Consider the following 24453-nt stretch of genomic DNA (forward strand, 5'->3'; position numbering starts at 1 on the left):
GCCTTGATTTGAAGAATGGGAACATATGTTGTATTTTGGGGGTTCTCAGGAAGCAGCAGGTCATATTGTGTGTTCTTGTGGTAGATAAGAATAGCAGTCAGCTGTCATATAGCTGTCATAATGAAAAAGAACTATTAAATGACTTGGACAGTGGGCCAGATTAATGGTAATGTTGAAGTAATTGGTCCTGGTTGAATTTCTTTAGGACTCTTCTTGTGGATCCATATTACAACGGTGTCGTACATTGTACATAAAAAAGGAACTTGGGGATAATGATGAGGAAGTATTACTTGGAATCATTCATAAATATGTTAGCATACTATGGAAGTGTGCAAAATGTTACTAATCTGAAGGCATCTTTCCCCCTTAAGCAAACTGAGGTACCTGGGGCAACATATTAACTATATTTACACTTTACATAACAATAAACTGCAGTAAATTCAACAATTTGAACACACCCTATATTCCAGTGGAAGATCTGTTATGGACAATCTGCATTTCACAAAAGTTTGTTCATCTTTAATATTTTCACTGAGGAATTCCAAAAAGTGACCAAAGAACCATAGGCCAATGGAAGGAAGTAAAGAAGGAAAGTGAAAGTTAGCTAATAAGAGAAGGGAACAGATCTTTTAAAAAATGTAAAATAATGTAAAGCTGAAAATTGTAAAGTTTACAGGTGAGACTTGTGGCTGAAACAATTTGTCATAAGCGAAAGTGGGGGGTGGGGCGGTAGAAACCCTTTCAGTCCATCTGTTTTTCATCATAAAAGAACAATGTAGAACAAACTATTCTTGACTATGCCATAATCTAGTCAATGTCAGCAAGATCAAATGAAATTTACAGTAGGGTTGCCAATGCTATACATTTGGAAGTTCTATTTAGCATTTGAAGTATTCAGCCCAACCCTTATCTTACATTGTTGTTGTGTGTTTATGTTATGTTATGTTATGTTATGTTATGTTATGTTATGTTAGTCTTTTCTTATATTGCAGATTTCTTTGGGGTGCCTCATGGGAAATGATTCATGTGAAGTTGTTGTTGTTGTTGTTGTTGTTGTTGTTGTTGTTTTTGTTGTTGTTGTTAAAGTCAAGAGACATCAGTGTGTCGTGAGGAGTCAACAAGGCTTATCAAACTTTGAATGTAATCAAAAGCCCTAATATAGCCCCCAAATAAATCTAATAAAATACATATGTATTGGACATGACCTCAAGTTGTTAAAAATTTCATTTCTGACTATATATGAGAAACTGCAATACTAAGCCACAGTGAGTTTAGTTTACCTCATCATGATGAAAACATGCATTGGTATTCTCAGCTATTAAGTCTGTGCTTCCACAAAGTCTGGTACCAAAGACCTGCCTATTTACTTCTTAAAGCTATGAATTCTTATTTTTAAACCTCTAGTTATTGCTTTAAAGAATTTTTCATCTGCTGACCATACTCTTACAAATGCACTTTCCAGGAGCTGAAGGATTGCTAGCAAGGTATTTCCTGAAGAATGCAAACTATTCCTGATGTGTTACTAGTTTTATTTCTAATCAGTCCTTAAAACACTTGAGACAAAAATGATTGTACAGCTTTCAGTTTCAACATCATCAAACATGTGTATACAACTTCCAACTTTTTGTTGAATTAAACTGGAGTGTGTTGAATTAAACTAGAATGTTTTTGAATGTTAAATCTTTGGATTGTTTATCAAATGTTTACAATTTTCACATCATAATCCTTCGTTGGTTAACAAGCAACTCATTTAGAATAACTAGCCTCCTGCAGCCAAAGATCTGGCTGGCTACTTCTTCACAATATTTGGAATACATCCTACTCAAGCTCCTCACTGCCTCTTAGAACTCCTTAATCTGAGGTCCCACAATTTCCATTATGTATGTCTTTCGTTTGCACTCCTCTAGTTGCATTTAGTGTGGGCAGGTAAGTAGAGGAGTGTATAGCCAGCACCTGGAAGCATGTTGGGTAGTGAGAACTTCACTAACCACCTGTTATTATTGGTCAACCTGGGAGGTTGCTGCATGGTTTTGTGCAACCAAGGCCTGGTAGGTGCCACCTTCTGAATGCTCGAAAGTGGGGCAGCTGGGACGTGCCAAGTAGCACATCATGGATTCCCTTTATGGGAAGATGGCTATTTGCTGTGTTATTTTTCTAGAAAAAGAGGTGCTGGAAATCACCATGAATGCCTCCATTGTTCTGTTATAATGGCAATGGCGCCCATCTGAGAGGTGCTGGAACTGAGTTCCAGCGAGTTCCAGCTGAGAAAAAGCCCTGGCTGTTTGCCTTCTATCATGCCAGCTTGGGTGATAGAGTTTATCTAGGGTGGAACTTATCTAATGCTGAATCTTGAGAATTACTTACTGATAAGGAAGTAAGAAAATCTGGCGGTGGTGGGTGGCTGCTTTTGGCACCCGTTCATTGACTGTGTGTTCTCATCTAATCTTTCTTGACTGCAGTGATGCAACATCAACTTGCCTGTTTTCCCTTGAAAAGGTGAACAGGGTAGGCACAGATGTGCACATGTGTGTCACTGCAGAATGAACGATGTGCCCTCTGGATTGAGCACACCCACCTGTTGATGGATCTGAGTCTGTGGCAAGTGGTAGTGATTTGAAGGCAACACTACATTTACTTACCCTGATCCCAGGAAGTGAGTGCCAGTTTGCATTCTTCAGGAAATTCTGCCTGGTTGCATAAAAGGCTAAACAGAGAACATTTTGGGGGGGATAAATAAGATCCCTTCTAGTTTCAGCATATAAAGCCCTTCATGTCTTGAGAACTCAATACCTAATGCTCCTTTCTGTATGTATCTATCTCCATACTTCAGGGTTATCTACAGGCATCCTTCTTTGTGTGCCCCCTCAGGCTCAAATCCAGAGGGTAGCCACAAGAGAAAGTGGGGTTTTTTTTGGTAAAGGATCCCAACTGTGGAATGTTCTCTCCAGGGAAGCTTGCCTGGCACACCACCCTTTTGGCACCAGACTAAGTTTTTTTTCTGTTTTCTCAGGCCTTTTGAAATCTTGATTTTAGTAACTAGGATATGGCTGGTGACTTTAAGTGCCTGTCTTAGATGATCATTTCACTTCTTGTGCTCTTTATCATATTTTATTGTTCTGGTCTTTTGTATGATTTTGTACGCTTCTTGAATTTTTTAAAAAAAGATTATTGTGGATTTTCATTTGTGCCATCATCTTGCTGTTACGTTTTATTTTTCTGTCTTGATGCCTGGAGAATTTATTTTATGGGGAGTCTCAGAAGCACAGAAATAATAATTAATTTTCTCCCTCTTCAAATGGATTGATTCCCATAAATCACATTTTCACAAGTCTGCATTCCATCTGTCCATTTTCTTGATGGAATGAAAAGCAATAAACTGCAACAATCTACAAGCTTCTTCAAATAAAGGTCTGGTTGACATCCTGAAATTAAAGCTCAGCGAAACTTTCTATTGCAGGGGAGCTTCAGTTGGTTTAAGCTGACATGCAGAGCAAAATCCAGGAAGGACAGCTTCTTCTGAAATTGGCATTATGTTATTTGTTGTACTTTTAGTTATTATGCAGTTTTAATTACGTATTTTTTCGGGATTGTAGTTTATTGCTTTTTTGCCAGCTGACCTGGGAAAATATTTGTGAGAAGTGGTGTATTTATATTTAAATATATATTTCCCCATGATGATGATGTATTGTCAGCACACATGATGCTTTACTGCTAAACATAAGCAAAAAAGATGCTGCTAGGAGGAAGGGTGGTGTAGGTGGAAGCAGAAGCCAGAAAATAGCGGAGATGTGAAAATGCAGTTGCACTTTGATTTCAGTTACGTGAAGTCTCAGCTCTGCTCTGAATGTGATATCGGATTTATTGCCAAATGTGATGGGGCAAGTCCAGCTATTTAAAATGTGACAGCTACTAGGAGCATGCAGCCAAAAGTTGGACTAATTGGTACAAATCAGTATGCATAATCCAACCTCACTCTCATCCTGCTCCCTCCCTTTCTAGGGTAGTCTGTTCACAGTGCTACAATGTTAGTAAAAACCACAACATTGGGAACAATGGGAAAGTGACTACAGTGGTACCTCGGGTTACATACGCTTCAGGTTACGAACTCCGCTAACCCAGAAATAACGCTTCAGGTTAAGAACTTTGCTTCAGGATAAGAACAGAAATCGTGCTCTGGCAGCGCAGCGGCAACGGGAGGTCCCATTAGCTAAAGTGGTGCTTCAGGTTAAAAATAGTTTCAGGTTAAGAACGGACCCCCGGAACGAATTAAGTACGTAACCAGAGGTACCACTGTAATAGCGTTGAGCAAATAAATGTAACCACAATGTCTTGTATACTATGGGTGGTATTGGGTAGAAGCGGCTGGACATATGGAATTGAATAAGGAGCAAGTCATGGGGAAGAGCCGGAAGACCCCTGCAGGGGCCAGCTCACGTGGCAGATAAGGCATTGGGCTGGATCCTTAGTTGAGCAGGTTCCCCATTAAAGGGGTCCAGGAGTGGTGACTCTGTCCAGGAGCTCACACAGGAGAACGATGGGCCAACCCCCCTTGCAGAAATGGTGGCTGTGGCATCCGGTCCATGTCAGGGGTGACTCCCCAGGACAGGATCAGCCAGCATTCAGGCAGCTTGATACATGCCCAATGCCTTGGCCAAACCCTCTTGCACCTGCAATCAATAAATTACTGGTATACCCAATGCCAATCTCTTGTGTTCATTTCTATGGTCTATCCCACACTAAGCTGAAGGCATCATCACACACCCCTGACGGCAACTGGAACCAGAGTGCAGCCTCTGCATTGCAGGCAAGCAGGATTTGGTTAGATAAGGGAAACGAGGAAATCTGGGGTTGTGAGATCAGGAGCCAAAGGCAATAGGTTTACCTTGAAGAATTGCATGGAAGTGTGATTCTGCAAGGTGGAGAGAAGAAATATAATTTTATATCCTGGAAGACGACATGTCTGGCCAGAATCCTGAGCAAAAGGACTCTACACTGCAACGTTTTGTTGCAGACCCGCTTTTAGATAGATAGATAAATAACCTGTCCATAAAAGAAGGTTCATCTAGCATTTTGCCCTTTTACACTCTACTCCTTTCTGTTTCATAATACAGTAACTCTTCCATGGGGAGTGTCTTGTGGGTGTTCTCCTTATTAGTCTCAGTGCCAAGGTGTCATATATCCTTTATCTCTTTCATAATCGTTAAAGTAAGAAAGTACAAAGATCTCTGTCTATTTTTCCACTTAGGGGCAAGGAAGCTTCTCTGATGATTTCTATTTCTGTTTCCGCTTGGTGGCAGATGGATTTCTGTTAGAGGAAAATTAGTAATACTTGCCTAATGTAGTTGATAAGAAAATCAGGGATTGATATTTGGCAGCTGCGTTTTGATTGCATTTATAAGTATATCCCAGAAGTGTGTTTTTTTTCTGAGTTCAACACTGAACATTTAATTTCTAGAACTGTCACAGAACAAGGCCTACTTGACTGACTGACTGACTGACTGACTGGCTAAGGAAACATTCTTATTGGCTTTCTTCTCATCCGGAACTCACCGGAACTCAGTTCCGGCACCTCTCAGATGGTCGCCATTGCCATTATAAGATAAAAGGGAAAGTGTTCATGGTGAGTTCCATCACCTCTTTTTCTAGAAAAATAGCCCTGCTTATGGGCATACTTTTTGGGAATCACTTTATATGTATCCGTTTCTCACTAGGTGCCAATAGTTAAATTACATTTGAATGAGCTATAGTGATTCAAATTTTGTTGCAGTGGTAGTTTTTCTTTTTATAAAGAGCATAGCTTGGTACTATGTGTCGAACTTCAGAGCTGATCTTTTACTCCCATAACTCCAGAAGGGCTCAATATTGTTATTGCACCTGCTTTTCATCCCCTGTAAGTCAATTTCACAGCCCATTTGTGAAGCCTTAAGGTGAAATGGTGACTGTCTCCCACTAAATTCATGGCAAATCAGAGTCTGACTCTCTGAGATCAGAGACTAAGCAATCTTATTATATCTGCCAGGATTTTCGGGATGTTCCTTTTGGAAGAAAGTTCAGAAGCTGGAGAAAGGTAAAAACAAAATCCATATATTGATATATGAAGCTTGATCTTGATGGGACTGGCATCTTGCCTCATCATTATTTTTGTTACGTGCTTCAGAGATTCACATAAGTCTTAAAGGAGTTATTCTATGTGTGTGTCACAATTTGATCAATTATTATAACACAAGATATCTTTTTAAACTCCAGAAAGTAGAGAGCGGACAAGCTTGGCATAAAATGCAAAGTTCTCATACTTTCCCATGAAAGTTAATTTGATTCACTTATTACAGTATTTAAATTATGAAAATATTTCACTAGTAAATGAAGAAAGTGAAGCAATATCTTCAGAATTCAAATCATGTTTTGGAGAGAGAACTCTCTGAGGTTACCGGTACTTCATATCTGTCTTTGATAGGGTTATTGTGTGACAACTATCAGCAAAGCTGTTAAATCCTCAGATATTGATTGAATTATCTGTCCTTTTGAAAGTTTTCATAGAGGCCCAACTTTTCTTATTTGTGCCACAGACTTTGTTTTCTAACTCTGAATGCTAGAATCTTGTTTTTCTTCTTGGGTATCTTATATAAAAATGTGAACACATCCCTGAGAGTAAGCCTTTCAGCCAAAACTCCCCCACATCTTCAAAGTTCAAAATACCAATAGATGCCTCCTCCATTTTCAAGAGACATTATCTAAACTGCCTTCTCCATTAACCATTCTGATAAATCTTTAAATCTGGGTGTGCACTTGTGTGATACCTAATAATGCATTTTTGGGGGTGGATTAGCAAAGTTTGTAAAAGTTTAGAAAAGGAGGGTAGTTTAATTATTTTTAATTTTTATTTGTATAAAATAAATTGAATCTTTTCAGGCTTCACCATTTCCCTTCCTGGGTGGGGGGTGGGTGGGTGGGGGGAGGAATCCAGTAAGTAGGATAAACCATAAACTTAATGGAGAAAAGATTGACTTCAAATTTTGCAGTGAGATACTATATCACTAAAGATTTTTTTTCTTAACAATTTATTCTTCCTCTATCTGAAAAGGGGGAGGTGAGAAAAAAAGTTTCTTGCAACGGAGGAATAGAATTTATCTACAGAAGCATGAATATTTTAAACACAGACTTTAAAATCTTAACTTCTTTAATATTTTCAGTTTTACATATCAGACAAACCATCAGTAGTAATTCTAACTTCATTTAGATAAGAGAATAATGCAATGGGGAATTTATAATGCTGTCCGTCTTGCCTCAAACAGATGTTTGAAATGTTTGTAACAACAACAGAAAACACATGAAAGCTGATGTGTCTCTTCCTGGCAGGCCCCCCCCCCGCCCCCAAGAAACCCCTCTGTAGCTGTTTGTATGAGACTTTTAAAAAGAATCTTAGCTGCCACTATGCTTGTCTGTGGAAATATAGTGCAGAGCAGAAACAACGAAACCCTGCGTCCTTCAGAGCCTGGCCTCAGCCTGAGCAAGTCATCCTTCTGGCTATGCTTCCACCCACTGCCATCCAGCTGGAGATATGAGAAAGAACCCCAGTGAAGAGCCTGCCTCTGCTCCACCATATACTGCTGGCACTCTGCTGGTTTCTCTTTGAGTCTGTGAGCCCTGGCTGTCTTTATACATGTTGAAATGCAGGGGGAGAAGTGGGGGTGCAACCAGCCAGTTCCACCTGCAAATTGTGTTGGTGGAGCAGGCAGCATATGTTATATATAATTTTTTAAAAAAAAAATTAAAAAAAGTAAATAGTGAGGTGTAGGAGGAGAGAGAGAGGACTCACAGAGAGAGAGAGAGAGAGAGAGAGAGAGAGAGAGAGAGAGAGAGAGAGAATTTTGCCTATCCTGCCCTGGTCCAAAAGTAAATAAAAAATAAAAAATAAAAAATCCTCCCAGTAGCACCTTAGAGACCAACTAAGTTTGTTCTTAGCTGGATGTGGTCAAAAATGAGATGGCAAGAATAAACATTGACATCCTAGGCATCAGTGAACTAAAATGGACGGGAATGGGCGAATTCAGTTCAGATGACTATCATATCTACTACTGCGGGCAGGAATCCCGTAAAAGAAATGGAGTGGCCCTCATAGTCAACAAAAGAGTGGCGAAAGCTGTACTGGGATGCAATTTCAAAAATGATAGATTGATCTCGATACGAATCCAAGGCAGTCCTTTTAACATCACAGTAATCCAAGTTTATGCACCAACTTCCAGTGCTGAAGAAACTGAAATTGACCAATTCTATGAAGACTTACAACACCTTATAGAAATGACACCAAAGAAGGATGTTCTTCTCATTATAGGGGATTGGAATGCTAAAGTAGGGAGTCAAGAGATAAAAGGAACAACTGGCAAGTTTGGCCTTGGAGTTCAAAATGAAGCAGGGCAAAGGCTAATAGAGTTCTGTCAGGAGAACAAGCTGGTCATCACAAACACTCTTTTCCAACAACACAAGAGACGACTCTACACATGGACATCACCAGATGGGCGACATCGAAATCAGATTGATTATATTCTCTGCAGCCAAAGATGGAGAAGCTCTATACACTCAGCAAAAACAAGACCTGGAGCTGACTGTGGCTCTGATCATCAGCTTCTTATAGCAAAATTCCAGCTTAAACTGAAGAAAGTAGGAAAAACCACTGGGCCAGTAAGATACAATCTAAATCAAATTCCTTATGAATACACAGTTGAAGTGAAAAACAGGTTTAAGGACTTAGATTTGGTGGATAGAGTGCCTGAAGAACTGTGGATGGAGGCTCGTAACATTATACAGGAGGCAGCAACGAAAACCATCCCAATGAAAAAGAAATGCAAGAAAGCAAAGTGGCTGTCCAATGAGGCCTTAAAAATAGCGGGGGAGAGAAGGCAAGCAAAATGCGAGGGAGATAGTGAAAGATACAGGAAATTGAATGCAGATTTCCAAAGAATAGCAAGGAGAGACAAGAGGGCCTTTCTAAACGAGCAATGCAAAGAAATAGAGGAAAATAACAGAATGGGAAAAACCAGAGATCTGTTCAAGAAAATTGGAGATATGAAAGGAACATTTCGTACAAAGATTACCACAATTAAGGACAAAAGTGGAAAGGACCTAACAGAAGCAGAAGACATCAAGAAGAGGTGGCAAGAATACACAGAGGAACTATACCAGAAAGATATAGAGGTCTCATACACCCCAGGTAGTGTGGTTGCTGACCTTGAGCCAGACATCCTGGAGAGTGAAGTCAAATGGGCCTTAGAAAGCCTTGCTAACAACAAGGCCAGTGGAAGTGATGATATTCCAGCTGAACTATTTAAAATCCTAAAAGATGATGCTGTTAAGGTGCTACACTCAATATGCCAACAAGTTTGGAAAACTCAGCAGTGGCCAGAGGATTGGAGAAGATCAGTTTACATCCCAATCCCAAAGAAGGGCAGTGCCAAAGAATGCTCTAACTACCGCACAATTGCACTCATTTCACACGCTAGCAAGGTTATGCTTAAAATTCTACAAGGCAGGCTTAAGCAGTACGTGGACCGAGAACTCCCAGAAGTGCAAGCTGGATTTCGAAGGGGCAGAGGAACCAGAGACCAAATTGCAAACATGCGCTGGATTATGGAGAAAGCTAGAGAGTTCCAGAAAAACATCTACTTCTGCTTCATTGACTACGCAAAAGCATTTGACTGTGTCGACCACAGCAAACTATGGAAAGTTCTTAAAGAAATGGGAGTGCCTGATCACCTCATCCGTCTCCTGAGAAATCTGTATGTGGGACAAGAAGCTACAGTTAGAACTGGATATGGAATAACTGATTGGTTCAAAATTGGGAAAGGAGTACGACAAGGCTGTATATTGTCTCCCTGCTTATTTAACTTATATGCAGAATTCATCATGCGAAAGGCTGGGCTGGATGAATCCCAAACCGGAATTAAGATTGCCGGAAAAAATATCAACAACCTCAGATATGCTGATGATACAACCTTGATGGCAGAAAGTGAGGAGGAATTGAAGAACCTTTTAATGAGGGTGAAAGAGGAAAGTGCAAAATATGGTCTGAAGCTCAACATCAAAAAAACTAAGATCATGGCCACTGGTCCCATCACCTCCTGGCAAATAGAAGGGGAAGAAATGGAGGCAGTGAGAGATTTCACTTTCTTGGGTTCCATGATCACTGCAGATGGTGACAGCAGTCACGAAATTAGAAGACGCCTGCTTCTTGGGAGAAAAGCAATGACAAACCTAGACAGCATCTTAAAAAGCAAAGACATCACCTTGCCAACAAAGGTCCGTATAGTTAAAGCTATGGTTTTCCCAGTAGTAATGTACGGAAGTGAGAGCTGGACCATCAAGAAGGCTGATCGCCGAAGAATTGATGCTTTTGAATTATGGTGCTGGAGGAGACTCTTGAGAGTCCCATGGACTGCAAGAAGATCAAACCTATCCATTCTCAAGGAAATCGGCCCTGAGTGCTCACTAGAAGGACAGATCCTGAAGTTGAGGCTCCAGTACTTTGGCCACCTCATGAGAAGAGAAGACTCCCTGGAAAAGACCCTGATGTTGGGAAAGATGGAGGGCACAAGGAGAAGGGGACGACAAAGGATGAGATGGTTGGACAGTATTCTCGAAGCTACTAACATGAGTTTGGCCAAACTGCGGGAGGTGGTGAAGGATAGGCGTGCCTGGCGTGCTCTGGTCCATGGGGTCACGAAGAGTCGGACACGACTGAACGACTGAACAACAACAACAACAACAAGTTTGTTCTTGGTATGAGCTTTCATGTGCATGCACACTTAAACTCATACCAAGAAGAAACTTTTTGTTGTTGTTCAGTCGTTCAGTTGTGTCCTACTCTTGCTACCAAGGAGTGTGGTGGAGTCTCCTTCTTTGGAGGTCTTTAAGCAGAGGCTTGACAGCCATCTGTCAGGAATGCTTTGATGATGTTTCCTGCTTGGCAGGGGGTTGGACTGGATGGCCCTTGTGGTCTCTTCCAACTCTATGATTCTATGATTCTATGATTATTCGTGACCCCATGGACCAGAGCATGCCAGGCACCCCTATTCTCTATCTAAGAACAAATTTAGTTGGTCTCTAAGGTGCTACAGGAAGGATTTTTTATTTTTATTTTTATTTTATTTTGACTATGGCAGACCAACACGGCTACCTACCTGTAACTGGTCCAAAAGTAATAACTTTGCTATGTAACACCCCCATTAAACTACACTATCAGGTCAATCAAAGGGTGCACCAATTTTTTCCTCCTGGCTCCACTAGGCAACCACATGCTATGGCATCAGGGTGGATGGAGGAGTGTGAGACCCCTTGAAGCAAGAGCGTTCCCAACCCTGTATAATCAAGGCCGGGCTGGATTAAATATCCGTCGCCTGCCTTTTTCAAACTAACCAATCCTTTCCCTAAGTGTAGCCTTCCTATTGGAATGCACCCACTCTTCCCAGACCCAAAAAGCCTTGCAACAGGTGCTTGACGAAGGGTTGTTTTATTTCCATGTGATGTAAATAACTGTACCATGAGCTGTGCCTATTTTACAATCATTGAAATGCCCAGGCTCTAAGGGAGACATCATAGTTTGAAGCACTTTGCTGAAGTATTGATAAACTACCATCACTATGCAGTTCACTCTCAGGAATTGCTTTGGGGAACCTATTTCAACTGAAAAGCACGCTGTCAAACAAAATAGCTTATGGAATTTTCTATTGTCTCTTTTATAACCCACTATTATGAAGAAAAGGTTTTTCCCCCAAGCTTGGATTTAATAACTGCAACCCAGTTCCAAGTTATTAATGGATTTATAAGATTACTGATTCCCAGGTATACAGCCGGGGGGGGGGGAGGGGGGGAGACTGTCCTATTTGCTTTTTAGGAACCTGATATTACTTTTGTTCCTCTGATATGCCCTCCCTTTTTTCCTCATATTTATTTCAGAAAATAGGACTTGGTTGAAGAAAATTGGTGATTTTATGCCTTTTCCCATAATATATATATACAAAGTACAAACAGCAATGCCATAAAAGGCAGAGTAGAAATCTTTCAAGAACCCAAAACAGTGCAACTCCTGCAATCCGTCAAAACTTCACAAGGAGGAATTTGAGTGTTGAGTGACAGAATTCTACAACTCACATGCCCATCACCTAGTTGGAGATATCTTCTTGCCTTAGATCAGTGAAGGCCAAACTTGGCCCTTCAGCTGTTTTGGGACTACAACTCCCATCATCCCTAGCTAACAGGACCAGTGGTCAGGGATGATGGGAATTGTAGTCCCAAAATAGCTGGAGGGCCAAGTTTGGCCATCACTGCCTTAGATGAACATTTTGCTCATGGAAGGACCTCCCTGTAGCCAAAACAATGTATTCATTCGTTACTGGTCAGAGGATAGGCCCAGATGACAGGTGCACTTTGCTTGTGAAAATAGTGGCCTGGTTGTTAGCTGCACAACACACAGTTGCAAACTGCGCGCATGTCATGGTGAACATCACAAAAGGAAAAGTAAGGGTTAAAATTCTTCACTTTTTGCCAAAATCCTTGAATGTTCTGTTTGAACAACCTGCCTATTTCATGTTGTCTTGCAGTACATTATCCCCTTGGAGCAGCCTGATGTTAAAGGTAGTACAGTATAGGTGCTTAGGGCGCAGAGTTTAGGTGCCCATTTCCCCACTTCCTCTCCAGCAGTCTTCTGTTCCTATCCTTTCAGCACTTAAAATCAGATGGGGGTAACACAGCACTGAATCAGCATCAATTAGGATGGCCAGTAACTGACTCCATTATGCCCTTTCAGCCATGGCTTTGTGGAGAACTTCCAGATGGTTGAATCTGTCAACCACTTTCTTTGGAACTCAAGCTCTCTTAAGGAGTTGTTCAAAACTGGGAATTTGTTGTTCTGTTGGTTTAAGAGTAGAAATAACCTCACTGGTTGTCTTGCAAAATGTTCTCTCTCTTTTTAAGGCTCTGAGATTTACGAGTTAATTAGGCACCTCTTTGCTTCCTAAATTGGCTTTTCATATCTAAGGTTTAATGATCCAAAGCAAAACAAGAGTGCCAGCACATTGCTTTTTAGTTTTTACCCAAATCATTCTTATGTTTTTTGGAATGTTTTCAATCCTCCAGTCACTTGGTTCACCCTGAAAGCTTGACTTGCATGTATGAAGTCTGTGGGAAAAAGAATTATCTTAATTTTTCATTCAATAAACCTCTCAATGAGAAATCAACATTTCATTACCACCTTTATTTAAAATTAGGATTAATGTTTTAACATGCCGACATACATTCAAGAGTATATTTTCTCTGGATTTCTTGGCATGAACCATGGGCACATTTTTCTTTTATGTCTTTCGTTCTTTTTCCTAGGAAGTAACATGCCAATTGTTTACAAAAAGAATAACTTGATTTGAATAATAATAATAATTTCTATATTTATTGAGGTGGAGATGTGAGTATGGCAGGAAAGAGATGACAACCATAGATGATAATTTAGGTTTCTCACTAGTTGTTTCAACTTCTTTTCTTTTCTTACTTTTTTCTTTTCTCCTGGACAGTGAATTAGTAGAAGTAACTGATTTATTGTCCAATTTGTTGCCCTATGTCTTTGCTTGTTGAGAAAGTTATCATTCTGACATGTGAAAGCTTCCGCACAGAAAACATTTTTACATCCTTTTGCCACACAAGATTGCTCAGCTTTGGTACCATTTTTTTAAAAAAGGGTTTATTTATTGTGTAATCCTAGTCAAACAAGAGAGCATGTAATGAATGTGGTGATGTCATACTAATCAGATTTGGTTATGTGATAATATCGCTAAAGGCAAATTACACTGTCTCTTTGCCCTCACTTTGAGTCACACGATAGAGGGGGCCCAGGGCCGAGTGAAATCAGTGCCCTGTGCGTGCGTGCCCCGCATTGTGTGCGCATGATGTCAGCGCGCACCACAGTGTGTTGGCATTGCATGTGCACACCTGGCAGTGTGCATGTGTGGCCACTGCAGAGGTTGGGGGCAGCCCTCTGAATTAGAATTTTGTGGGGGCCAGCACCCCATACTTGGCACCCCTGCTTTGACTAGCTGGAGGGAAAGTGTATACCCAATTCTTTTTATTAGTTCTTGTTTTTAATGGGTGATAAAACCCATATCTTGATGAAAGTGCTAGGGATGCCAGCACAAAATGGCTGCCATGGGCAGCAGCAAAAATAAAAATGTGATGGTACTGTATCAGTGAGTTTGGTCACAACCCCACTACCACCACTGCATAAACTGTTTGGTCTTGCTGTCAGGGTATTTGCTTTTTGCTTTTGCCTGTATGCACCGCACCACAATATTTTACCCCAATCCGATTCTAACCATACATAGTTCCACGTGATGAGCTGGGACAGAATAGAATATGCTTCAATTTAAAAGTAAAGTTGTGTAGATGGACGACACCTGCACATCCAGATGTGGATGTTATCAATTGTACTACCTTGACTTTGCATGATGGCTTGCAAGAGTTCATAAACGGTCATCTAATTTTCACTATACCTAGTCAACCCCAGTAAGTGTAACGAGCTCCAGAGTTCCTCCTGTTATTGTAGCTAGGGGTGTAGTAGAGATGCAGTGTACTTCTGGTAACTTCTGAGCATCTAGGAAATGAGGTGTTCCTCTACCACCTTCTGCACCCCTGGAGCTAGGGACCAGAACAGTGAATTTCTCCTGAAGGATTCGGGTAATTACACATTTTGGGTTTACTAACAAGGCCAGCCAAAATACTAAGACCTTTGGGTGACAATACCCAACACATTGATTCCTCCAATTGGTCAACTGTTTACAGCCGAACTATATAGGTTCCGCATAAATCACAAGACCTAAAATAAAGATACAAAAAAACAACAGCAACAACCCCCCACAACCTCCTTCCACCACACCCCAGCCCAAGAGTCTGTCCAGCACCCTCAGCTTTTGTAGCTGGAGTCAGTCTTAGCCCTTCCCTCCCAGGCCAGGTGGGAAAAGGCTGGAAAGGCAGGAAGCAGATCTTCCAGGAGTCACAGCCAAGATGGCCTCGGGCCTTTCAGCAGCCTCAGCTTTCAGTATACACTTATACTGCTGAATATTATATTAAAGACTATGGCTATATCATATTTCTTCTCCGCTGATAATCTGACTTGAATGTATTGGGCACTTTGATCTTTGTGAATTCCAAGATAAATTGACCTGATCTAGTCCTTCTCAGCTAATGTGTGGGTTGAAACATACCTACAGTAGTTGTTTACTTCCTGGCTGTTCCAATGCAGATCTCAGTTCAAAATCAGAGAAAATATTTGGGGGTGGGGAAAACTATTTAGAAATGTGTATTTTGAAAGTAAACATTTTCTTTAAATACTATCTGAATGCATATTTCTCTGTAGATAATTGTTGATTGAAAAGGACATCTAATGCAGAGATTTCCATGGTAGGAGAAGCACATTTTTCCAGTTCTCGATGAGCAGTGCATTTTCTGGGAAATGCCAGCAGATCCTTGCCCAAGGTATTTTGAGTTGACAGAGAATTGTATATTAATTTAAAAGGAAGGAAGCATTGCAAATTCTGTAATGCTCATGAAGTTGTTTAAATTGTTCAAGCTAAATTAGATTGTTAGAGGTCTTGCCACTCCCTATGACTTCTTTAAACTAGCACTGCACTGCAATTGTCCTCCCCTTTTAATAACAGTAATAGCATTAATAACTATTTCCTGTTTGTGGATTGTGGCTCAGAGCATTTCTTTCTACTTCTTGACTTCCAATATTGGCAGTTTGTTTCATGCAGAGCTATCTGCAAACTGTTGCCAGATTAGACTTGAAGTAAGCTGATTTTTTATCAAGCCACTGGGTAATTCTGACCATTTCATCTGGCAGTTTTAGTACTGTACCATGGCAGCTGACCTGTGTAAGTGAAGGATTAGAGTAGCATCAGTATACTGAGAAATGTTTTTGGAAGCATTCTTTCAACATGTGCTCATTAAAGGTAAGATAAAAATCTATTGCCATTTGTGTTTCAAACAAAAGATTTACCGAGGTCTGTTGGCATTTTCACTTTTGTTATACTTAAACAAGGAGGCTTTAAAATAATGGGGGTGTTGCATAGCAAAGTTATTACTGTGATGCCCTTCCCATTAATGATTAAGAAAAGCATGAGTATCTGTCATAGGTTTCTTTGGATAAACTGCTAGATTACTGCTATTCAAACATAAAATGTGCGTTAAAACAAAACGCAATACGTATGCTACATGCTTTCCATTTAGCTTTACAGTGACATTTTTCTTTTAATACCGTTGCTGAAAGAGAGCACTGTATTTTCCTTTGGACAGTTAGTGTTTGATTAGGAGTAGATAATCCTCCGTACAAGTCAATAAGCCTGAGAGGGATTTCAGCAGACTGTTATTAACCCAAAATCTTGTCTTTGCCTGGGTTCCCCCCCCCCCTTTGGTTTCCCTTATTCACTTTTCCTAGTCAGAAATGGTTTCACGTTCCAATAAAGAGCGACTCTGCTTTGATTGAAATGGTGTTCTTGTTGGACAGCTGATTCTGTTTGCCTGGCGTAGTAACATAGAGGAGATAGAGGTAGCTCTATCCATCATCCCCTGGCACCACATTTTGAGAAGCAAAAGAGATGGTGTCAGAATATTTTTATGCATTCATAGAGAGCTGTTTTTGTACTTGATTTTTTTTCTTTAAAACACTTCTCTTGGATGAAATTTAATTTTCATTAAACAATAATGCAATGGAACTGTAATGTGATGCCGCAGGTTGTGCCTAGTTAGTCCCTGTGGTTAATTTATGCAATTTATCAGAGAACACAGAAGATATACCGCTAACTTCTGCATATGTTTGGTTTCCTATTAACATTTTGTGCCACAGTTAATAATACAGGATACAACTTGCTTTTAGCAAGTATTTCTCTACTGTGGGTGGTGGAAATAACACCTGAAACAGCTTTTGTCAGATATTCCCTTTTGTTTGTTGTTATGAGCTTAAAAGGTCTGAAACTCAGAGATGAGTAGCAAGAGGTTCAAACCCATTATTCCATCAGCATGCATTAACATTTAGTTTGTATTTTTTTTCTCTGTGTGTGTTTGTTTGCTTTTACAGTTCCATTGCATTATTGTTTAAGAGCTGGCTCAAATGTTTATGGGTTGTTTGCCATTAGTAATTAACAGGTTCAATTCATACACTGTTATTGAAATGGAAATATATTTTTAAGAGTCAGGTACACATAGGTTGAAAGCATGCATGGAGAGGCACATGTGTTTTATGTAGCATATTTGAGTACTATGGGTTACAAGGACAGCAAATACCTTTTGCTTTCCAAGTGCAGATTTAATTCACAGTACTGTACAAGGGAAAATACCTTACTGCTTGTAGTGCGAGCTAACTTCATTATTTAAAAATCAAAATATGCACACCCTCCCAAATCTTTATTCTAGTTTCTAAATGTTTATGTTTTGTATACAACTCCTGTTTCCAAGATGGGAGCAAATAAGTCATATTCTTCTTACTTTGTACATTGTTTAAAATGCAGTATTTGTAATCCTAGAGAGAGATGTCACAGAAGCAATGCAGTTCATTAAAGCAAATGCGGTTTAATTTAGACAACATGCTTGTGTGATTGGGTGTGATTAAAGTATCATTTTCATCCTGTGAAGTTATTGTCTTTTTTTTTTTTGAAACATCCTCCTATAAGCAAAGCCAGGCTGAATATTACTCATCACAACACACCATATGGTTCTTAGTTGGTAGAATTCAAAAGCTGTTCCAGGGAATCTGTTATAGTTACAGCAGGCTAATGCTGTGTCTAACTAGCTGTCTTTTTTAGTGCAGGCATTGTCCTGTTTTTGCTCTCCAGGGGTCTCACTCATCAGCTCTGAGTTATTTGCTGTGCTGTTCCCAGCAAAGATGCTCCCCAAACAAATGCGTGCTTGCTATGGTACCACTCATTTGTGAGATTTGATGTGAATATGTGAAGTAGGCCTATATACTATCTGATAATGGTATGATCACGTGTTGAAGGTTCTGCAGTATGTGTGTGTGTGTGCGTGTATATTATATTATATTATGATATAATAATATAATTATGTTATGTTATGTTATGTTATGTTATGTTATGTTATGTTATGTTATGTTATGTTATGTTACCTTAGCCCTATTATCCAAGGTTGTGCATCTAGCAGTTCCACAAGCAGGGAATTTATTGATCATAGAGTTCAACATCTTGAATATTTCTGGTCCATTTTGTGGTTCTAAGGGAAAGTTTGGACATGTTTTGGGGGGGAACTTGCAAATTATAAGAAGCCGCAGTGGTCATTGGTCACGTGACAATGTTTCTTACCTTTCAGTGATTAGCAGAGTTTTGAATAAGTTTATCTGTATATTTGCTTAACTCGAATAATTAGGTTGCAGAATTCTGCCATTCCTGGCAGAGACTTTGGATAACGTAAGCGTTGTGCAGGACTGTGGTTTTTAAAAGATGATTTGTTTATAACCCAATCACTTTTTAATACATTACAAATCCCTCTTACCCCACCCCCAGGCCAGAATGGTACATAATTTTAATCGAAGTTTTACAGAGTTAGGGTGACAGCGATTTTGTCAAAGCCATCTGTGGCGTTCATACAGGGCCCCCAGTCGTTCCGCGGACTATTGACGCTGTGCCACCACTATTCCGCTGCCACCAACCAGGATCTCCCTGGTAAACACTGAGTCTCAGTCAGGATTTAAGTTAAAGAATATCAAGAGTTTATTTTCACACACCAACAAGTTTTCGATAGTGAATACACTGTTACACTTTATCCTCTCAGTCTCATTTTCTGCCTCATCTACCTCCCCACCACAAAGTTCCACACACCAACCCTCACAACCACCAACACCAACTGCAACTCTAAACTAAACTAACTGAACTAACTGCCCAAACCCCTGTGCTGAGCCTTAAACACAGTTAGGCTCCGCCCCTGGGCGCTCCTATTGGTCAGCTTATTAACGCTTTTATCTCTACCTGCACAATCCTATTCAGAAGGAATGTCCAATGCCACACCATCCACAGCAGGGATTTCAAACTAGGTTTGCTTGAACTTGACCTATATAGATTGTGGTGCAGAGAAACTATGCTGATGCACCTACTTGAACAGGATAGTCATATGCAAGAAATTGGACATTCTAGCTACTATACAAGCCATGCATCTCAACTCTTAATTTTTCTGTAGTTCAGTACACCTTCTTTAGTATCACATTACTTTTCTATCCTCTGAGTTGCCTTGTTGTTCTCACATCTTTGTTGTTCCTAAGTATCAATTACAGGTGGGTAGCCGTGTTGGTCTGCCATAGTCAAAACAAAATCGAAAATTCTTTCTAGTAGCACCTTAGAGACCAACTGAGTTTGTTCCTGGTATGAGCTTTCGGTATCTGAAGAAGTGTGCATGCACACGAAAGCTCATACCAGGAACAAACTCAGTTGGTCTCTAAGGTGCTACTAGAAAGAATTTTCGATTTTGTTTTGCCTAAGTATCAAGTTAACCTTTAAAAATATGCTTTTAGGTGAATGTTAGCCTTTGTTGTCCTTTTTTTTGGGGGGGGGGGGAGGAATTGCATGACCAGGTGTGTGTTTTTGGAAGCATGGAGTAGGATTCCAGGAATCATACTTCTATTCCTCTGGTTACTTTTTGTTAAAGTGTAGGCAATAGTCTCCAGCGGAAGCTGCCTAAGGACGGCTTCTGGATTATCAGCATTATTCAGTGCATTACATAATGTCATTTGTGCTTAAATGATTTAGTGAAATGGGTAAAAGAGATGGAAAAGGAAGTCAGGTTGACTCTGAAATAACAGTTGCAGGGAACTCTCAAGTTAGTAATTCTGGTGGTGCTATAAACTCAGATTATGATTATTTGTTCACATATTTTCTTTTTAAATTTGGCAATGTGTGAATGTTTTGTTTAGTAACTAACACTGGAAAACCTTGTTCTTTTTATTGTGCAATGAAATATTTTCCTTTGGAATCATTGCTAAATATCCATATCACAGTCATCTAATTTGCTCTGCACAGGCATCTATCATTGGGCTGTTTGCATATTGCTGGCAGTAGAGGATTTTGGTAAGACTGCCCTAGTGTATGATAGTCCATTAGTCCATTCTTGTAAGATAGAAACCAGGGTTGTTTAGTGTTTTTAAATGCATTTACATCAATATACCACCTCTGATTTCAAATGGACGATAACATTTTTTAGCCAATTCCAGTCTTTTATAATCACATCAAAGGACTGTAGTATTACCAAGAACTAAATGTTCAAATCTTCATTAGGTTTCAGCAACTGAATTTTTCACATTGAACATGTAAAGTTGGATAATGTTGGCCACCCCACCCTCTTCTTTATATAGTTACACATGCAGTAAGTTGAACACATGGAAGTCAGAAGCCACATGTAATTCTATTCCCCTTCCACACACTCAGTGTAGCATGTAGCATGCTATTCTTTGTTTTAAGAATGGCTGTATGAATGGCTTATAAGGGATAAGGCAGTCTCTCGACCTGGTCCTAAGCTGTATAGGTTCAGGTTAACACAAGAGGCACTGGCAGCAGTGATTTGTTGTCCAAACAGTTAGCAGCAGGAAGCTTATTTCATCTGGTTATCACACAAGTTATTGCTCTTGTATTTCCCATGGTGCACTGATTCTCCCTTCGCCAGAAGAAACAAATGGATCAAATGACCAGGAGTGTGGGGGCAGTGGGGATAAATATGTATAATAGTATACATTTGAGAAGTACTTTGATTTCTCTGTAGCACACTTGCCAAAAGCATTGGGCAATACTTGTATAAGCCCCAGTCTTTTGTCAGAAGAAGAGCTCTAACAATTTGACTGAACTTGTTTGGATAATTAAATCTTGAAATGGTTTTATTGGATTACACAAATATACACCTTTGATCTGAAAGGAGTTCTGTCATGTCCTCAGTGAAATAATCCAAGTTCCCCCCATGAGTGCACAGATAGTATTTCACATTCTGAAAACATTTAATTAACTTCTTTGCGAAAGTATGTAAGATATGAAAACACTCAATCAGTTGTTGTTGTTGTTTGTTTTCATTGGCTGCGATCACACTGTTGTTTAAGATGAAAGAAGAGATATCATGCATATCTGTGATTAACTAGTCGGTTCAAAGCTACAGGATGAAAAGGATGTTTATCTGTTCTCTGCTAACTACTTACAAATAAAGACACATAATCAATTTAGGATGTATAAACCCAACACAACCATTAACAATGTTTCAAAAGAGGATAGCTGATGTGGCTGCAAGGAAAAAGAAAGCAAATTAGTCATAGAATCCTTTCTGTTTTGAAGATCATATTTGGGTTTTTATTTTCATTTATACAAGGCAGGTCTTAGCCTTTGTGACACTGGTCAGATCCAGCCTCACAGCTCCCCTCAGCCTGCCTGTCCACATAACACTTTTTCTCCCCACTATTTCCAGGAGGTAGGAGATTCACTCATTTTGATTGTTAAACTATTCCTATGGATCATATGAACAATGCTCAGAAATTTTGGACAGTTTCAAACTCACAGTAAAGTCCAGTATGGACAAGCCTGATATTCAGATATTTTATGCTCCCTAGACTTCACTGGTTTATTACTAGAATGGTGACATGTCCACCCCCCCCTCTAGATTGACATAATAAAAACTGGCATTTGCCCCTTCTTGCAGTAGAACAGCCATTTCTAAATCAAAAATATTTCAACAGTGCAAGAGAAATTAGACAACTGTCATTAAATTGCAATCCTACATGAGCTGAAACTAATTTATTTTAAGTGAAAATAAACCTATTTCTCCTTAACCTGGGGCATGTTGAAATTCCCATTGACACCAGTAGATTTGAGATGTTAATAGCATTTGACTCATTTATTATCTTAAATAATGAGCAAAGAAATATATAGCATCTTGATTATTATTTTTTAAATACCAACTAAGCTGTTGAGAACTATGTACTTCTCTTGACCTTTTTTGGTATCATCCATATTTCTTTTTTAAAAAACCAGTTCATTTTAAAGGGCTTTTGTGCTACTTTCCCCTCTACTTATAATAGGCTTTGAACTAAGTATAAAGAGTATTGAAAGGTATGTGCTTTTAAATTGAATCTAAGTTAATCTGTAGCTCCATCTCTGTGGATCAGTGAGTGTCAAAACAGCATACACTGCCAACTGAAATGAAGAGGCAAACATGGTATGCTATGATTAAAAAGACCACCAGTTTACTGAGGAACGTGTAGGATTCTAAGCCAACATGACAGGTGTGGAGGAGAGTCTGAGGCAATAGTGTGAGAGGCAAGGGGCACCTTTGACCTCATTGTAAAACAAATTGTGATCAGCATGTTGACTCTTTGTCAATGATACAGACATTCAAAGGGTCATAATAACTGGCAAGAGTCTGAAAATAACCAGGATTGTGCCTTTCTTACATTATTTGCATTGTGTTCACTAGCTTTTTTTAAAAAAAGAAAGAAAGATGTATTCTCACTAAACAAATGCACGGTTTCTTGGTTCTTCACAACTCGATGTGGTATTGCCATTTATATTGAATATTAAGAGACCTCTAAAAATTGAAAAACAGAGTTCCAAAGCAATCTACTGAGTTCATGAATGAATAGGGATTTGAACCCACATTGTCTAAATCTTATGCTCTATCCATGAATACATTTTTTTTAATGGAATCTGTGCTAGCTTACAAGAATTTCCAAGTAATAAAGTTGTTTAGTATGTAATATGCTACTTGAAAAAAAATGTGTTTCTTCAAATGTTTGGATGCTTCATTAAAAAATAATGGTTTTAAGATACTTGTTGATAGTCCTGTTTTGCCCTTTTTAATGTAAAACATGGAGTTGGATTTCAGCAGCATGCAAAGACTCTCACTTAAATGTTCAGAATAACTTCATGCTGGACACATCTAATTTACCATCCCTTGTTTACATTCCATTCAAATAAATAAGAGTCAGTATTGGAACATTGCTGATACTTTTGTTCTCCCACAACAATTAAAATGCAAAGAAATCATGGGGGGAGGGGGAGGTGAAAAGTAAGCATTTACTTGTACCAGGCTACTTTTAATACGTATTGCAGGGCTCCTCAACATGCTGCCCTCCAGATATTGTTGGATTACAAGTCCCACAATCCCTGACCTTTGGCTGTCCTGTCCTTGATGGGACTGATGAGAGCTGTACTTCAACATCTGGAGGGCAACAGTTGGCTTCCTGATGCATTGAATTAAGAGTGTTAAAAATGACTTGTGCGGTGTTAAGATCCTTTTATAAAAAGTCATTGAGAAACTTTGTTGTTCAGTCGTTCAGTCGTGTCCGACTCTTCGTGACCCCATGGACCAGAGCACGCCAGGCACGCCTATCCTTCACTGCCTCCTGCAGTTTGGCCAAACTCATGCTAGTAGCTTCGAGAACACTGTCCTCTGTCCCCTTCTCATCCTCTGTCCCCTTCTCCTTGTGCCCTCCATCTTTCCCAACATCAGGGTCTTTTCCAGGGAGTCTTCTCTTCTCATGAGGTGGCCAAAGTACTGGAGCCTCAACTTCAGGATCTGTCCTCCAAGTGAGCACTCAGGGCTGATTTCTTTGAGAATGGATAGGTTTGATCTTCTTGCAGTCCATGGGACTCTCAAGAGTCTCCTCCAGCACCATAATTCAAAAGCATCAATTCTTCGGCGATCAGCCTTCTTGATGGTCCAGCTCTCACTTCCGTACATTACTACTGGGAAAACCATAGCTTTAACTATACGGACCTTTGTCGGCAAGGTGATGGCTTTGCTTTTTAAGATGCTGTCTAGGTTTGTCATTGCTTTTCTCCCAAGAAGCAGGCGTCTTCTAATTTCGTGACTGCTGTCACCATCTGCAGTGATCATGGAACCCAAGAAAGTGAAATCTCTCACTAAGTTCAGAAACCTAGCTATAAATAATTGTGCTTTTAGAAGAACTGCAGCTGGGGGGGGGGGAATCAGTTGATTCATCTTCCTTTATGATAATAGTAATTAGATGCAATAAAATGATACAATTCCAGTATTTCCAAGTTTGGAAAACAGCAGTTAGTTTTCCAGATATACGCCTCTGTTGGGGAAAAGCCATTCAAAGTCTTAGAATCGGGTATGGGTAAAGGGGAACTGCAAAACAGTTGTTGGAATGAAAAGTTTTTATTAAAAGCTTCCTAAAAACAGCATCATATTCCTTTGGCAGGGTTTCCAGCTTATTTTGAAAGATTAGTAAGTATGTATTATTCCACTTGAATGATTCAGTTCAGAAGGTATCAGAAGACCACTCTGAACTTTTGCTTCACTGAAAATTCAAGTGATTTTTACAGTCAAAGCATCATTGAACTTTTTAAAAGTACAATATAAATGGCCTTTTCTCTTTTCTGTATTATTCTCATCCCTGAAATGCCCTTTTATTTGTATTAT

At 39.7% G+C, this 24453-nt stretch overlaps 1 protein-coding gene across 1 annotated transcript in view; it reads left to right on the top strand.

Annotated features, from left to right (window-relative positions):
- Nucleotides 1-24453, top strand: part of CHRM3 (cholinergic receptor muscarinic 3) — a 219936-nt gene that overhangs the window by 122570 nt on the left and 72913 nt on the right. The window lies entirely within an intron of this gene.

This window comes from Lacerta agilis, chromosome 3 (assembly GCF_009819535.1).
Source record: "Lacerta agilis isolate rLacAgi1 chromosome 3, rLacAgi1.pri, whole genome shotgun sequence".
Taxonomy (NCBI): Eukaryota; Metazoa; Chordata; class Lepidosauria; order Squamata; family Lacertidae; genus Lacerta; species Lacerta agilis.